Source organism: Bufo bufo, chromosome 6 (genome assembly GCF_905171765.1).
Source record: "Bufo bufo chromosome 6, aBufBuf1.1, whole genome shotgun sequence".
Classification (NCBI taxonomy): domain Eukaryota; kingdom Metazoa; phylum Chordata; class Amphibia; order Anura; family Bufonidae; genus Bufo; species Bufo bufo.
In genome coordinates this window covers 34,517,037-34,535,634 of record NC_053394.1, presented here as the reverse complement: position 1 = coordinate 34,535,634, position 18,598 = coordinate 34,517,037, and positions in this window count along the sequence as shown.

The window sequence follows — 18,598 nt, the reverse complement described above, 5'->3', positions numbered from 1 at the left end:
GGTTGGTTTGCCTACATTACCAGTACTATCGTCTAATACTGGTAGTATGAACCCAGAAGTCCAACTCAAGTACTAATTATGGACAGGGCAAGGGAGGATGGAGCAGCCAACCTATTGTCATCAGAAACCCAATAGTTTCTAGTAGTAGTATATCGCATAGATGTAACTTGAAACTCTTTGGCCCTAATGCGAAATATGTAAGAAGGCCCCCATCTACCTTAGACAGAGGGGAATTAGGGAGCCTGGGTCCAACTGCAACACCTACACCTTACAGTATGTGTCATTAAGGGTAGGGAACAATGCAGACCTGAACTCAACCCAAACTAATGTCCCTACCTATTTGCACAATCTGCCCTAAATGACGGCCCACAACTTGGCGAGGGTCCCTGGCTAGACTAAGTGCAGGGTCCTAATCCTAATGGGATAAAAGTAATCAGACAGAAACTGGTCAAAACCAGCACCACATCAGAATCCAACAGCTAAGTCAAATACACAACAGAGTGAAACCAGTAGATTAAGTTAAAAGGCCAAGGCGAGGTCACAAACTAGCAGAGTCTATTATAAGGAGGTCACATCAGAGGCAAAATCTGAATACAGAGGCAAAGCCAGAGAAAAAGGGAAACGGTCAACGATCCAGAGAAGCAAACACAAAACTATCTAGGGAGGCAGAATATCATTCACAGGCAACTGTGGCCAGATACTGCCTGTTTAAATAGTCTGCCCTCAGGAAGCATGTGACGCTGGCTCTGAGCCTGATTGGCTCAGCGTCCTTGTTCCCTGATAGGTCGACCATGTCAGTGGGGCTGGTTGCCATAGAAACAGAACGACACTGGTGGCACAGCCACAGTGAGGCTGAACTCACTGTGGAAGGGCAGACAGGTAAGTATGTGACACTATATAGCTACACTGAAGCAGTCCATATGTCTACTTTGGTACACCCTTAAAGAAGGGGCCCATTTCAGGTTGACCTTATTTCTATTTCACTTTGTGGTTCGATTGAGAATCACCCCATATACCTACAACTCTGCCATAGAAGAAGTCCATGAGTCTACTTTGGGGTGCCCGTAAATTGGGGTCCCATTCCAGGTTGGACTGATTTCCATTTCAATTGGTGGTGAGATTGAGAACCTGTGGTCTCCACAGTTGGTACTGGGAACTCTCCTTCAGTCATGGGATGGGATGAAGACACTGAGACCTCCTGGTTAGTGGTGTCAATCAGACACCGGAAAGGTCCTGTTTATTGTCTTTGCTATGCACCCCTCCCCAGTCCTAGGGTACAGCTAGGTTTGGTTGCAGGTAAGACTCAAGTAATAGGTCACGATACAGATACATCTGAAGACTCTGTTGGCTTGAATTTCCTTTAGGAGTTAATGGAGCTTGAGTGATGGCCCCCATTGGCTCGCAGCGAAGTGTACTTTTTTTTTTTTTCCAAGCAGCTTCTGGTCCCAGTATGTGATAAACACTCGTTTATTTTATAACCATATCGATTGATATGTATTGTGTCCTCAGAGGGATTCCACTGTCTTCAGGATCCGACATCTCAGCAAACTTTTCAGACGTCTTAATGCTGTGAAATGATAAAACCATGTTCCTGGAAGAGTCTGCTTACCTCACACCCCATCGGAGTCTAGGGCATTTATTTCATACAGGGAGTAATGATTGCACGCCAAAAAAAAAGTCCAGCATGATTCATTAGAAAGGGCATTGTAGCATAGAGTGCACTGAATGTGAAATTGCCCTGTGATCTCTAAGGTTCCAGCATGGGGACTGAGACTTTGCTGCTCAGGAAACTGCAGCGTGATCATTTGTTACAGCGTCTTACAATGAGAGATTGCAGAGAGCGGAGCAGATAACAATGCGGTCCTCGCAAGACCGCAATTTAAATGTTAGCCTTTGATGCACATGAAGGTTTTAGCTCATTAGGGTTTCTTAGGTATTCAGCACAATGTGGCGGCGTAATTGCGTGACACACGGTTCCGGCTGTATGCTTGGCATTAAGTAGTACTAATACATGCCTGTTGGACTGCCCTTGGAGAGCCGCCAGCATTTTAGCTCAATTCCCTAAGGTCTGGCTTGAGACTTCGAGAGCCACATAACCATATGGCTTCATATTGAAGGGTCATTTTCGTGTAAACCTGCCTTTCAACTCTCATTTTCGAGGCCATGAATTGTGCACAATAATTCCCTTTTTTACGTTTCTAGCTTTTTGCATTCTTTCTTTCGCTATGCCCTTCTTACCGAAGGAACACAACAAATTACAAGCATACATATTAATACATCTTTGTGACGAGGCGACATTTTGCTTGCTAGGCTAGCAGATATACATATTTAAGAAACTGCTTCAAAAGCTTTCACATCCATATAGAAAGATTGGAGAAGTGAAATAAAAGACCCGCGGTTGGCAGATATGGGGATGATGTTTGCTTAATCTGTCCCATGTATTGTTCCTCGCCTGTAAGATGTTGGCATGTGCTGGACGCAATTACATTCCACATTACTTCTCGAAGTGAAAAGACTGGAATATTTATGGCATTCACAATGCAAAGTTTGTAGGGCTTTGTAGAAAAGACTAGAGTTGAAAAAGAGGGAATGAGCTAACTAAGCAAAATAGATGGAAGATCTTGTAGGGTTTTAGATACACAATTATGTAGGAAATAGCACTAAACAGTGGACACCAGGATTCGGTAAGGAAACCAAGGACATAGGACACTAAAAAAAAGGACGTCCCGGCATGGGCATGAAATAGCAAGACACAGAAAACCAAAGAACTTGGAAACTAGGTCAGTAGATGGTTGAGGACTGGGATGGTAAACCATTGTGCTCTTAGGACTAAGGCATGAAACCAGTGGACCTCAGGACTAAATCATAAAACCAGTGGACCTCAGGACTAAATCATGAAACCAGTGGACATCTTGATTAAGGCACAATATCAACAGATATCAAGAATGGGGCACTAAATCTCCAGCACTGTACATTAAACCACTGAACCCCCAATACAAAGGTATGACATGTGTGAAGACCATGACTAGGACCCAAAATGTCCACAAACCAGGACTTCAGCATTAAACTCCAGGGTGAAGAAATAAGATACTGCACCCCAGAACTAAATCATGAAACCAGTGGTCATTTTTAATAAGGCACAATGTCAGTGGAATGGATATCAAGAATGTGCTGCTAATTCTCCAACAATGGACTGGACAATAAACCGCTGATCTCCAGGACTGAGGTATGAAATCAGTGGAGACCATGACTAGGACCCTAAGCCACTGGAAACTAGGACTTAAGAATTAAACTGATGCACCTAGGTCTACTAAGCCAATAGATCATCAAGACTAGGGCAATACACTGCGTGCAGAATTATTAGGCAAATGAGTATTTTGACCACATCATCCTCTTTATGCATATTGTCTTACTCCAAGCTGTATAGGCTCGAAAGCCTACTACCAATTAAGCATATTAGGTGATGTGCATCTCTGTAATGAGAAGGGGTGTGGTCTAATGACATCAACACCCTATATTAGGTGTGCATAATTATTAGGCAACTTCCTTTCCTTTGGCAAAATGGGTCAAAAGAAGGACTTGACAGGCTCAGAAAAGTCAAAAATAGTGAGATATCTTGCAGAGGGATGCAGCACTCTTAAAATTGCAAAGCTTCTGAAGCGTGATCATCGAACAATCAAGCGTTTCATTCAAAATAGTCAACAGGGTCGCAAGAAGCGTGTGGAAAAACCAAGGCGCAAAAAACTGCCCATGAACTGACAAAAAGTCAAGCGTGCAGCTGCCAAGATGCCACTTGCCACCAGTTTGGCCATATTTCAGAGCTGCAACATCACTGGAGTGCCCAAAAGCACAAGGTGTGCAATACTCAGAGACATGGCCAAGGTAAGAAAGGCTGAAAGACGACCACCACTGAACAAAACACACAAGCTGAAACGTCAAGACTGGGCCAAAAAATATCTCAAGACTGATTTTTCTAAGGTTTTATGGACTGATGAAATGAGAGTGAGTCTTGATGGGCCAGATGGATGGGCCCATGGCTGGATTGGTAAAGGGCAGAGAGCTCCAGTCCGACTCAGACGCCAGCAAGGTGGAGGTGGAGTACTGGTTTGGGCTGGTATTATCAAAGATGAGCTTGTGGGGCCTTTTCGGGTTGAGGATGGAGTCAAGCTCAACTCCCAGTCCTACTGCCAGTTTCTGGAAGACACCTTCTTCAAGCAGTGGTACAGGAAGAAGTCTGCATCCTTCAAGAAAAACATGATTTTCATGCAGGACAATGCTCCATCACACGCGTCCAAGTACTCCACAGCGTGGCTGGCAAGAAAGGGTATAAAAGAAGAAAATCTAATGACATGGCCTCCTTGTTCACCTGATCTGAACCCTATTGAGAACCTGTGGTCCATCATCAAATGTGAGATTTACAAGGAGGGAAAACAGTACACCTCTCTGAACAGTGTCTGGGAGGCTGTGGTTGCTGCTGCACGCAATGTTGATGGTGAACAGATCAAAACACTGACAGATTCCGTGGATGGCAGGCTTTTGAGTGTCCTTGCAAAGAAAGGTGGCTATATTGGTCACTGATTTGTTTTTGTTTGTTTTTTGAATGTCAGAAATGTATATTTGTGAATGTTGAGATGTTATATTGGTTTCACTGGTAAAAATAAATAATTGAAATGGGTATATATTTGTTTTTTGTTAAGTTGCCTAATAATTATGCACAGTAATAGTCACCTGCACACACAGATATCCCCCTAAAATAGCTAAAACTAAAAACAAACTAAAAACTACTTCCAAAAATATTCAGCTTTGATATTAAGGAGTTTTTTGGGTTCATTGAGAACATGGTTGTTGTTCAATAATAAAATTAATCCTCAAAAATACAACTTGCCTAATAATTCTGCACTCCCTGTAAACAGGTGGATTCCATGACTAGGACACTAAGTTATTGGAGTCTTAAGATGACTATGCACATTCAGTTAAAGGGTGTCTCCAGGAATACTCAGCTTTTACCAAGCGCCCCTAGCCTGCCCCTGTAAACAGAAGATTTATACTTACCTATTCATGGCCAAACCAATCCTCTGTGCAGTCTCCAATGTGTCCACGGAACGGAACGTTCACTTGCTTGTTTTCTTCCAGCGCTGCATGGGCATGATCACATGTTCTGCTGTAGCCAATGCCTGCCTTCAGCTGTGAGGTGCTGGAGTTGTGAGAAGCTGGTACTGTGGGGCACATTATAAGATCGCTCTATAAGCATTGAGAACAGTACAAGAGGGTACTATAAGTGCTGGGGCCACTAAAAAGGAATAATACCTACTAAAGCACTACGTGGGGGCTAGGGTTGTCACAAAACTGATACGGTTGTATGCATGAGGTCTTATAGTCAGTGCAGTCCATCAGGTGATGCTCATTTCCTTCATTTAATGGAGACAATTCCATTATTTTAATAGTTCTTCTTCCATAATGGACAATTTTTTTGAGTATTGTAATTTATTTGGTCCCATTAAATTATATGCAATTGCTAAAAAAAAAAAATAGCCTGGTTTATATAGGACAAAAATATACTGGTATACAGTATAAATATATATATCTGTAGATTACAGTACCTTGCATATGTAAATACATAACACATGGGACAAATACTATTGACTTTTTAGCCATAGAAAATCTCCCATTTGCTAGCATTGAGCTCTACAGGTCAATAGTTAAAGTCTTTGACTACAATGCAGTAGGTTGTGGCTTTAATACCCGTTGAGACAATTCTAAAATAGAGACTTAAAGGGGTTGATAAACCCATCCCCCACCCACACAATTTCATTCTTACGGTCAATAATAAATGTTGAATACACAGGGGTGTCTCCAACAGTGAAAATCTAAGTTTTATTTAAAGAAAGACACAAAACTTGAAACATGACATCAAACCATTGGTGCCAAAAATACAAAGAAACAATGTTAACCCTATGGGAGTCCTTATAACTATGTAGGGGCATTATACCGTAAGTACTGAGGGCACTACAGCGGTAGACTATATTACTGGGGGTACTACAGGGGACATTATACCTTCCAAAGACACACTGATAGGAACTTAGATTGTGAGCCCCATTGGGGACAGCTTGACGTTATTGTCTGTTAAGCGCTGCGGACTATAGCAGTGCTACATATATAAGTGCATAAAATAAATAAATTGGTGGTACTACAGGGGTTGTTATACTTACTGATTATGCTACAGGGGGTATTATAACTACTAGGGTCACACTGGGTGGCTTCATATCTACTGGGGTACTACAGGGAGAATTTCAACTACTAGGGGCATTACAGTGGTCATTATAACTACTGGGGACTCTACGGGGGGCATTATAACTATTGGGACATTACAAGGGGGAGTATAATTTTTGGGGGAAGAATATCTACTGATGGTACTAGATGGGGCATTATAACTACTGTGGGCACTATAGGAGGCATATTAACTACTGGGGGCTCTACATGGGGGTATTAAAATTACTGGTGCACTACAGGGGGCCATTATAATTATAGGGGACATAGTATCCACTGGGGTTACTAGAGGGGGTGTTATAACTACTGGGAATGCTATAGGAGGCATTAGAACTACTGGGAGCTCTACAGGGGGTCATTATGGAGGGACCTTATTACCACTGGGAGCACTATGGGGTATTATTACTACTGGGAGTTCTGTGTTGGCATTATTGGGTGCAATATGAACGGCACTACTACTAATAGGGGCCCTCTTGAGGAGCATTATCACTGGAAGGATCATTATTACAAATTAGGTCACTGTAGGAAAGGATTATTACCATAGTTAGGACTTTTAGGAGCGCTTTGGGGACTCTGTATGGCACTGTTATTTCTTCAGTATAGTATTTGGGGACATTGCGGAGCACAGCAGGCATAGTATTGGGGGTAACAGCAGGATAACACTGTTGGAGCATCAAAAAAAGGAGATGTCTTTGACGAGAGATGCCTGAAAGAAGTCCTCATGACTGTCTGGGCCGAATGGAGAAGATGAGGAAAGAGAACATCTGCATTAGATGAGACATCACTGGATGTAAGAGGTATATGGTGCTGTATTCTCCTGTCCAAATATGCCTTAGGTACTGGGGCTCAGGGGGGGAAGGGGGTAGCTTGGGCCCAGAATCTTTTCAGACCCAAGCATTGCCCCAGGAATAGAAATCTAAAGCACCGGATTATTCTCATGTGTCCGGTGACAACTTTTTAACCCAAGTATATGTGAGTGTATTGGAGCATATTTGAAGAGGACCTGTCACCACTCCTGACATGCCTGTTTTAATAGCTTCATGCATTCCCGATGTAATAACAATTCTGGGACATCTATTCTTATGTCTGTATATTGTGCCATTCCTTTATTATTTCTGCTAGAAGTTATAAATGAATTGCTAGCAGTCTGCAGTAAGGGTACAGGGGGGAGGTAACCAGTTGGGGGGGTGTACCTGAACAGTCTGAAAATGGCAGCACTGATTGGATAGAGTCAGTCTGTGCAGGTACACACCCCCAACTTGTTACCTCCCCTCTGTACCCTTATTGCAGACTGCTAGCAATTCATTCATAACTTCTAGTAGAAATAATAAAGGAACGGCACAACATACAGACATAAGAATAGAGGCTCCAGAATGGTTATTACATGGGGAATGCATGAAGCTATTAAAACAGACATGTCAGGACTCAAGAGTGGTGAAACCTATTTAAATGGAGTATGTCACCAGGAAATTCACTGTTAGGCTAGGCACAGGTTCAGAAAATCAAATGTGCTCATTAGGACGACAGTGAGGAATTCATATTTGTAATAGATATATAGCAAACATTCAGAAGAAATGGCATGCTAGTAATAAGTGTTATATACAGAAAGTCTGATCGTGGATATACAAGTATATCTACATAAATATTTGCAGCCTGGGATTTTGCCAGATGGCACATCATAGAGATGTACAGATAGCAGAATGTAACATGGATTTACATCTATTTACTGTTTTATTTATTGTCTCCTCACTAGTGAGATTCTGCCAATGCATCTATATCAAGATAACTTCTAAGACGTTCTTATTAAATAAACATACGGTAACATGACACATTGTACAGTCAAACACATCATTAAATCCCAGCACCATATCAAAATGAGGAGAGAGACACTTTTTTATATCTAATCCCCCAAGTGATAAGTTGCAATCAACCTGTTTCCAATTTTTAGTAATAGTAAGTGCAGTAAGATCTTCTATATAGTCTGTCAGACAACAGGCTGGATGGTAGTTTTCTGAGCCTTAGGCCTATTGCACACGACTGTATGGCTTTTTCAGTGTTTTGCGGTCCGTTTTTCACGGATCCGTTGTTCCGGTTTTTTGTTTCCGTTGTGTTTCCGTTTCTGTTCCGTTTTTCCGTATGGCATATACAGTAATTACATAGGAAAAAATTGGGCTGGGCATAACATTTTCAATAGATGGTTCAGCAAAAAACGGAACGGAAACGGAAGACACACGGATGCATTTCCATATGTGTTCCGTTTTTTTGCGGACCCATTGACTTGAATGGAGCCACGGAATGTGATTTGCGGGCAATAATAGGACATGTTCTATCTTTAAACGGAACGGAAAAACGGAAATACGGAAACGGAATGCATACGGAGTACATTCCGTTTTTTTTGCGGAACCATTGAAATGAATGGTTCCGTATACGGACCGTATACGGAACGCAAAAAACGGCCAGTAAACGGGGGAAAAAACGGTCGTGTGCAGGAGGCCTTACTCATTTTCTCCTACCTCTTACCATGTAATGTGCAGTCCCCTCAGCAGGGGGCAACCATGACCACAGGGTAAACTCCCCCTATAGTAGATAGAACAGGTGCTACATCCAGAATCAGAATTTTAAGAAAAACATTAACAAAATAATATTTTATTAAAATAGATATCCATTATTGAACATTTTGTTTTAGGTTTTGTATTTAGAAATTCTGTGCTGCTTACTTTCTTAATATATCTGGCAGAGGGGTAACAACTACCCATATGACCTAATTCAGCAGTAATACAGAACATGAAAAGCTTATGATTATTTTGGTTTTCTTGATACACAAGGAATAATACACAATGGGATATTGTTCACATTAAAGTTACAACACCAGGATAATATGTACTGTCTATGATAAATGAGATAGTTGGTATAGCTATGACACAGCACAGAAATAATGCACACAGTGATGTCACAGTACAGAGATAATAAACACAGTGATGTCACAGTACAGAAATAATGCACACAGTGATGTCACAGTACAGGGATAATAAACACAGTGATGTCACAGTACAGGGATAATAAATACAGTGATGTCACAGTACAAGGATAATAAACACAGTGATGTCACAGTACAAGGATAATAAACACAGTGATGTCACAGTACACTGATAATAAACAGTGATGTCATAGCACAGAGATAATAAACACAGTGATGTCACAGTACAGAAATAATGCACACAGTGATGTCACAGTACAGGGATAATAAACACAGTGATGTCACAGTGCAGAGGTAATAATAAACAGTGATGTCACAGTACAGAGATAATAAACATAGTGATGTCACAGTTAGAGATAATACACACAGTGATGTCACAGTACAGGGATAATAAACACAGTGATGTCACAGTACAGAGATAATAAACATAGTGATGTCACAGTACAGAGATAATACACACAGTGATGTCACAGTACAGGGAGAATAAACACAGTGATGTCACAGTACAGGGATAATAAACACAGTGATGTCACAGTACAGAGATAATAAACATAGTGATGTCACAGTACAGAGATAATACACACAGTGATGTCACAGTACAGGGATAATTAACATGGTGATGTCACAATACAAGGATAATAAACACAGTGATGTCACAATACAAGGATAATAAGCACAGTGATGTCACAGTACAGGGATAATAAACACAGTGATGTCACAGTACAAGGATAATAAACACAGTGATGTCACAATACAAGGATAATAAACAAAGTGATGTCACAATACAAGGATAATAAACACAGTGATATCACAGTACAAGGATAATAAACACAGTGATGTCACAATACAAGGATAATAAACACAGTGATGTCACAGTTAGGGATGAGCGAACCCGAACTGTATAGTTCGGGTTTGTACCGAATTTTGGGGTGTCCGTGACACGGACCCGAACCCGAACATTTTCGTAAAAGTCCGGGTTCGGGTTCGGTGTTCGGCGCTTTCTTGGCGCTTTTTGAAAGGCTGCAAAGCAGCCAATCAACAAGCATCATACTACTTGCCCCAAGAGGCCATCACAGCCTTGCCTACTATTGGCATGGCTGTGATTGGCCAGTGCAGCATGTGACCCAGCCTCTATATAAGCTTGGGTCACGTAGCGCTTCACGTCACTCTGCTGATACAAGTGTAGGGAGAGGTTGCTGCTGTGACGTTAGGGCGAGATTAGGCAGATTAACTCCTCCAAAAGACTTCATTCTGTGATCGATCTGCAGCTGTGGATCATTGAAGTGCTAATATCGACTTGCTCACTTTTTTGAGGCTGCCCAGAGAGTTTTTAGATCACTTTTTTCTGGGGTGATCGGCGGCCATTTTGTGACTTGTGGTGCGCCAGCACGAGCTATCACCAAGTGCATTTAACCATCAATAGTGTGGTTATTTTGTGCTATATCCTACATCAGCTGCAGGCTGAGCCTGTGTCACCCAAGTGCATTTAACCATCAATAGTGTGGTTATTTTTTGGCCATATACTACATCAGGGGCAAGTTGAGCCTGTCACCCAGCGCCTAAAAAATAGACCTGACATTCCTATTCAACCAAATTTGTACTGTTTTATCTGGTCAAGTTATTTGTAGTGACCGTAAAAGCACAGTTTTTGTTCTGGGTTGAAAAACTATTCCCAAATTTGCCATTCTCAAAATAACTAGTTTCTGCTATATGAGGCCTACTTGAAATCTATCCCAAAAATAATATCTTACATTGAAGGTGCTGATAGTGTCATTCAGAAAAACCTAAGACACACGCAACCGTGCAGATAGAAGTCTAATTCTGTGATTAAACCTATACCTGTCACACAGCGCAAAAAAAAACAGGCCTCACATTTCTATTCAACCAAATCTGTACTGTTTTAGCTGGTCAAGTTATTTGTAGTGAACGTAAAAGCACACTTTTTGTTCTGGGTTGAAAAACTATTCCCAAATTTGCCATTCTCAAAATTGTGGTGAACGGGAACTATGAGGAAAACATCTAATAAGGGACGCGGACGTGGACATGGTCATGGTGGTGTTAGTGGACCCTCTGGTGCTGGGAGAGGACGTGGCCGTTCTGCCACAGCCACACGTCCTAGTGAACCAACTACCTCAGGTCCCAGTAGCCAGCAGAATTTACAGCGATATTTGGTGGGGCCCAATGCCGTTCTAAGGATGGTAAGGCCTGAGCAGGTACAGGCATTAGTCAATTGGGTGGCCGACAGTGGATCCAGCACGTTCACATTATCTCCCACCCAGTCTTCTGCAGAAAGCGCACAGATGGCGCATGAAAACCAAGCCCATCGGTCTGTCACATCACCCCCATGCATATCAGGGAAACTGTCTGAGCCTCAAGTTATGCAGCAGTCTCTTATGCTGTTTGAAGACTCTGCTGCCAGGGTTTCCCAAGGGCATCCACCTAGCCCTTCCCCAGGGGTGGAAGAGATAGAATGCACTAACGCACAACCACTTATTTTTCCTGATGATGAGGACATGGGAATACCACCTCAGCACGTCTCTGATGATGATGAAACACAGGTGCCAACTGCTGAGTCTTTCTGCAGTGTGCAGACTGAACAGGAGGTCAGGGATCAAGACTGGGTGGAAGACGATGCAGGGGACGATGAGGTCCTAGACCCCACATGGAATGAAGGTCGTGCCACTGACTTTCACAATTCGGAGGAAGAGGCAGTGGTGAGACCGAGCCAACAGCGTAGCAAAAGAGGGAGCAGTGGGCAAAATCAGAACACCCGCCGTCAAGAGACTCCGCCTGCTACTGACCGCCGCCATCTGGGACCGAGCACCCCAAAGGCAGCTTCAAGGAGTTCCCTGGCATGGCACTTCTTCAAACAATGTGCTGACGACAAGACCCGAGTGGTTTGCACGCTGTGCCATCAGAGCCTGAAGCGAGGCATTAACGTTCTGAACCTTAGCACAACCTGCATGACCAGGCACCTGCATGCAAAGCATGAACTGCAGTGGAGTAAACACCTTAAAAACAAGGAAGTCACTCAGGCTCCCCCTGCTACCTCTTCTGCTGCTGCCACCTCGGCCTCTTCTGCTGCTGCCGCCGCCTCGGCCTCTTCTGCTGCTGCTGCCGCCGCCTCGGCCTCTTCCTCTTCCTCTGGAGGAATGTTGGCACCTGCCGCCCAGCAAACATGGGATGTACCACCAACACCACCACCTGCGTCACCAAGCATCTCAACCATGTCACACGGCAGCGTTCAGCTCTCCATCTCACAAACATTTGAGAGAAAGCGTAAATTCCCACCTAGCCACCCTCGATCCCTGGCCCTGAATGCCAGCATTTCTAAACTACTGGCCTATGAAATGCTGTCATTTAGGCTGGTGGACACACACAGCTTCAAACAGCTCATGTCACTTGCTGTCCCACAGTATGTTGTTCCCAGCCGCCACTACTTCTCCAAGAGAGCCGTGCCTTCCCTGCACAAACAATTGTCCGATAAAATCAAGTGTGCACTGCGCAACGCCATCTGTGGCAAGGTCCACCTAACCACAGATACGTGGACCAGTAAGCACGGCCAGGGACGCTATATCTCCCTAACTGCACACTGGGTAAATGTAGTGGCGGCTGGGCCCCAGGCGGAGAGCTGTTTGGCGCACGTCCTTCCGCCACCAAGGATCGCAGGGCAACATTCTTTGCCTCCTGTCTCCTCCTCCTCCTACTCAGCTTCCTCCTCCTCTTCTTCCACCTGCTCATCCAGTCAGCCACACACCTTCACCACCAACTTCAGCACAGCCCGGGGTAAACGTCACCAGGCCATTCTGAAACTCATATGTTTGGGGGACAGGCCCCACACCGCACAGGAGTTGTGGCGGGGTATAGAACAACAGACCGACGAGTGGTTGCTGCCGGTGAGCCTCAAGCCCGGCCTGGTGGTGTGCGATAATGGGCGAAATCTCGTTGCAGCTCTGGGACTAGCCGGTTTGACGCACATCCCTTGCCTGGCGCATGTGCTGAATTTGGTGGTGCAGAAGTTCATTCGCAACTACCCCGACATGTCAGAGCTGCTGCATAAAGTCAGAGCTGCTGCATAAAGTCTGTTCGCGCTTCCGGCGTTCACACCCTGCCGCTGCTCGCCTGTCTGCGCTACAGCGTAACTTCGGCCTTCCCGCTCACCGCCTCATATGCGACGTACCCACCAGGTGGAACTCCACCTTGCATATGCTGGACAGACTGTGCGAGCAGCAGCAGGCCATAGTGGAATTTCAGCTGCAGCACGCACGGGTCAGTCGCACTGCGGATCAGACACACTTCACCACCAATGACTGGGCCTCCATGCGAGACCTGTGTGCCCTGTTGCGTTGTTTCGAGTACTCCACCAACATGGCCAGTGGCGATGACGCCGTTATCAGCGTTACAATACCACTTCTATGTCTCCTTGAGAAAACACTTAGGGCGATGATGGAAGAGGAGGTGGCCCAGGAGGAAGAGGAGGAAGAGGGGTCATTTTTAGCACTTTCAGGCCAGTCTCTTCGAAGTGACTCAGAGGGAGGTTTTTTGCAACAGCAGAGGCCAGGTACAAATGTGGCCAGACAGGGCCCACTACTGGAGGACGAGGAGGACGAGGATGAGGAGGAGGTGGAGGAGGATGAGGATGAAGCATGTTCACAGCGGGGTGGCACCCAAAGCAGCTCGGGCCCATCACTGGTGCGTGGCTGGGGGGAAACACAGGATGATGACGATACGCCTCCCACAGAGGACAGCTTGTCCTTACCTCTGGGCAGCCTGGCACACATGAGCGACTTCATGCTGCAGTGCCTGCGCAACGACAGCAGAGTTGCCCACATTTTAACGTGTGCGGACTACTGGGTTGCCACCCTGCCTGATCCCCGGTACAAAGACAATGTGCCCACCTTACTTCCTACACTGGAGCGTGATAGGAAGATGCGCGAGTACAAGCGCACGTTGGTAGACGCGCTACTGAGAGCATTCCCAAATGTCACAGGGGAACCAGTGGAAGCCCAAGGCGAAGGCAGAGGAGGAGCAAGAGGTCGCCAACGCAGCTGTGTCACGGCCAGCTCCTCTGAGGGCAGGGTTAGCATGGCAGAGATGTGGAAAAGTTTTGTCAACACCCCACAGCTAACTGCACCACCACCTGATACGGAACGTGTTAGCAGGAGGCAACATTTCACTAACATGGGGGAACAGTACCTGTGTACACCCCTCCACGTACTGACTGATGGTTCGGCCCCATTCAACTTCTGGGTCTCCAAATTGTCCACGTGGCCAGAGCAAGCTTTTTATGCCTTGGAGGTGCTGGCCTGCCCGGCGGCCAGCGTTTTGTCTGAACGTGTATTCAGCACGGCAGGGGGCGTCATTACAGACAAACGCAGCCGCCTGTCTACAGCCAATGTGGACAAGCTGACGTTCATAAAAATGAACCAGGCATGGATCCCACAGGACCTGTCCATCCCTTGTGCAGATTTGATATTAACTACCTCCCCTTAACAATATATTATTCTACTCCAGGGCACTTCCTCATTCAATACTATTTTTATTTTCATTTTACCATTATATTGCGGGGCAACCCAAAGTTGAATGAACCTCTCCTCTGTCTGGGTGCCGGGGCCTAAATGTGTGACAGTGGCCTGATCCAGTGGTGGGTGACGTGAAGCCTGATTCTCTGCTATGACATGAAGACTGATTCTGCGTTGACATAAGGCCAGATTCTCTGTTACGGGACCTCTCTCCTCTGCCTGGGTGCCGGGGCCTAAATGTGTGACAGTGGCCTGTTCCAGTGGTGGGTGACGTGAAGCCTGATTCTCTGCTATGACATGAAGACTGATTCTGCGCTGACATAAGGCCAGATTCTCTGTTACGGGACCTCTCTCCTCTGTCTGGGTGCCGGGGCCTAAATGTGTGACAGTGGCCTGTTCCAGTGGTGGGTGACGTGAAGCCTGATTCTCTGCTATGACATGAAGACTGATTCTGCGCTGACATAAGGCCAGATTCTCTGTTACGGGACCTCTCTCCTCTGTCTGGGTGCCGGGGCCTAAATGTGTGACAGTGGCCTGTTCCAGTGGTGGGTGACGTGATGCCTGATTCTCTGCTATGACATGAAGACTAATTCTGCGCTGACATAAGGCCAGATTCTCTGTTACGGGACCTCTCTCCTCTGTCTGGGTGCCGGGGCCTAAATATGTGACAGTGGCCTGTTCCAGTGGTGGGTGACGTGAAGCCTGATTCTCTGCTATGACATGAAGACTGATTCTGCGCTGACATAAGGCCAGATTCTCTGTTACGGGACCTCTCGCCTCTGTCTGGGAGCCGGGGCCTAAATGTGTGACAGTGTCCTGTTCCAGTGGTGGGTGACGTGAAGCCTGATTCTCTGCTATGACATGAAGACTGATTCTGCGCTGACATAAGGCCAGATTCTCTGTTACGGGACCTCTCTCCTCTGTCTGGAAGCCGGGGCCTAAATGTGTGACAGTGGCCTGTTCCAGTGGTGGGTGACGTGAAGCCTGATTCTCTGCTATGACATGAAGACTGATTCTGCGCTGACATAAGGCCAGATTCTCTGTTACAGGACCTCTCTCCTCTGCCTGGGTGCCTGGGCCTAAATGTGTGACAGTGGCCTGTTCCAGTGGTGGGTGACGTGAAGCCTGATTCTCTGCTATGACATGAAGACAGATTCTGTGCTGACATAAGGCCAGATTCTCTGTTACGGGACCTCTCTCCTCTGCCTGGGTGTCGGGGCCTAAATATGTGACAGTGGCCTGTTCCAGTGGTGGGTGACGTGAAGCCTGATTCTCTGCTATGACATGAAGACTGATTATGCGCTGACATAAGGCCAGATTCTCTGTTACGGGACCTCTCTCTTCTGTCTGGGTGCCGGGGCCTAAATATGTGACAGTGGCCTGTTCCAGTGGTGGGTGACGTGAAGCCTGATTCTCTGCTATGACATGAAGACTGATTCTGCGCTGACATAAGGCCAGATTCTCTGTTACGGGACCTCTCTCCTCTGCCTGGGTGCCGGGGCCTAAATGTGTGACAGTGGCCTGTTCCAGTGGTGGGTGACGTGAAGCCTGATTCTCTGCTATGACATGAAGACTGATTCTGTGCTGACATAAGGCCAGTTTCTCTGTTACGGGACCTCTCTCCTCTGCCTGGGTGCCTGGGCCTAAATATGTGACAGTGGCCTGTTCCAGTGGTGGGTGACGTGAAGCCTGATTCTCTGCTATGGCATGAAGACTGATTCTGCGCTGACATAAGGCCAGATTCTCTGTTACGGGACCTCTCTCCTCTGTCTGGGTGCCGGGGCCTAAATATGTGACAGTGGCCTGTTCCAGTGGTGGGTGACGTGAAGCCTGATTCTCTGCTATGACATGAAGACTGATTCTGCGCTGACATAAGGCCAGATTCTCTGTTACAGGACCTCTCTCCTCTGCCTAGGTGCCTGGGCCTAAATGTGTGACAGTGGCCTGTTCCAGTGGTGGGTGACGTGAAGCCTGATTCTCTGCTATGACATGAAGACTGATTCTGTGCTGACATAAGGCCAGTTTCTCTGTTACGGGACCTCTCTCCTCTGCCTGGGTGCCTGGGCCTAAATATGTGACAGTGGCCTGTTCCAGTGGTGGGTGACGTGAAGCCTGATTCTCTGCTATGGCATGAAGACTGATTCTGCGCTGACATAAGGCCAGATTCTCTGTTACGGGACCTCTCTCCTCTGTCTGGGTGCCGGGGCCTAAATATGTGACAGTGGCCTGTTCCAGTGGTGGGTGACGTGAAGCCTGATTCTCTGCTATGACATGAAGACTGATTCTGCGCTGACATAAGGCCAGATTCTCTGTTACAGGACCTCTCTCCTCTGCCTAGGTGCCTGGGCCTAAATGTGTGACAGTGGCCTGTTCCAGTGGTGGGTGACGTGAAGCCTGATTCTTTGCTATGACATGAAGACTGATTCTGCGCTGACATAAGGCCAGATTCTCTGTTACGGGACCTCTCTCCTCTGTCTGGGTGCCGGGGCCTAAATGTGTGACAGTGGCCTGTTCCAGTGGTGGGTGACGTGAAGCCTGATTCTCTGCTATGACATGAAGACTGATTCTGCGCTGACATAAGGCCAGATTCTCTGTTACGGGACCTCTCTCCTCTGTCTGGGTGCCGGGGCCTAAATATGTGACAGTGGCCTGTTCCAGTGGTGGGTGACGTGAAGCCTGATTCTCTGCTATGACATGAAGACTGATTCTGCGCTGACATGAAGCCAGATTCTCTGCTATGGCATGAAGAGACTGATTCTCTGCTGACATGAAGCCAGATTCTTTGCTATGGCATGAAGAGACTGATTCTCTGCTGACGTGAAGCCAGATTCTCTGCTATGGGACCTCTGTCCAATTGATATTGGTTCATTTTTTTATTTTATTTTTTTATTTTAATTCATTTCCCTATCCACATTTGTTTGCAGGGGATTTACCTACATGTTGCTGCCTTTTGCAGCCCTCTAGCTCTTTCCTGGGCTGTTTTACAGCCTTTTTAGTGCCCAGAAGTTCGGGTCCCCATTGACTTCAATGGGGTTCGGGTTCGGGACGAAGTTCGGGTCGGGTTCGGATCCCGAACCCGAACATTTCCGGGAAGTTCGGCCGAACTTCTCGAACCCGAACATCCAGGTGTTCGCTCAACTCTAGTCACAGTACAAGGATAATAAACACAGTGATGTCACAGTACAAGGATAATAAACACAGTGATGTCACAATACAAGGATAACGAACACAGTGATGTCACAGTACAGGGATAATAAACACAGTGATTTCAAAATGCAATTAAAAGTCTAGGTGCACATTTTCTATACAGATGGAGAATGGACCCTCAAAATCATCACATCTGGAGGACCTAAAGATTCCCAGTCTGACGCTTAGTGTACATTATCCTCTTGTTAATCGTTATGCATTTAAAAAGTGTTAACTTTTTTTATGAACTACTGTACAGGTCCTGGGATCATGGAGTAAAAATACTGCCTTTGCTTCTGTAAGTTTGGCACAGTTTATTCTTATGCACATGGTGCTATTCTGGAATAATAAACCAGCTCACTGGGCACAGTTGTTTTTGCAAGGATGATAGGCACGATGACTGGCACATCGCAGAAGCAACTAGTGTGGAGGAAACATTCAGTGGCAGAGAGAAGGTTTTCAGGAACATTATGGATACACTAGAGCCAAAAACGTGACAATGATCCAATGCATATTATTACACACTGTGAGACCACCCAAAACTGCATCAACAGGTGGTCTTCTGGGGAGGAAGGTTGATGGGCAGTATGTATGCATAGGTGTGGCAATCTGGTCTGGATCAGGAGATTGTCTTCTCAAAGAGGTG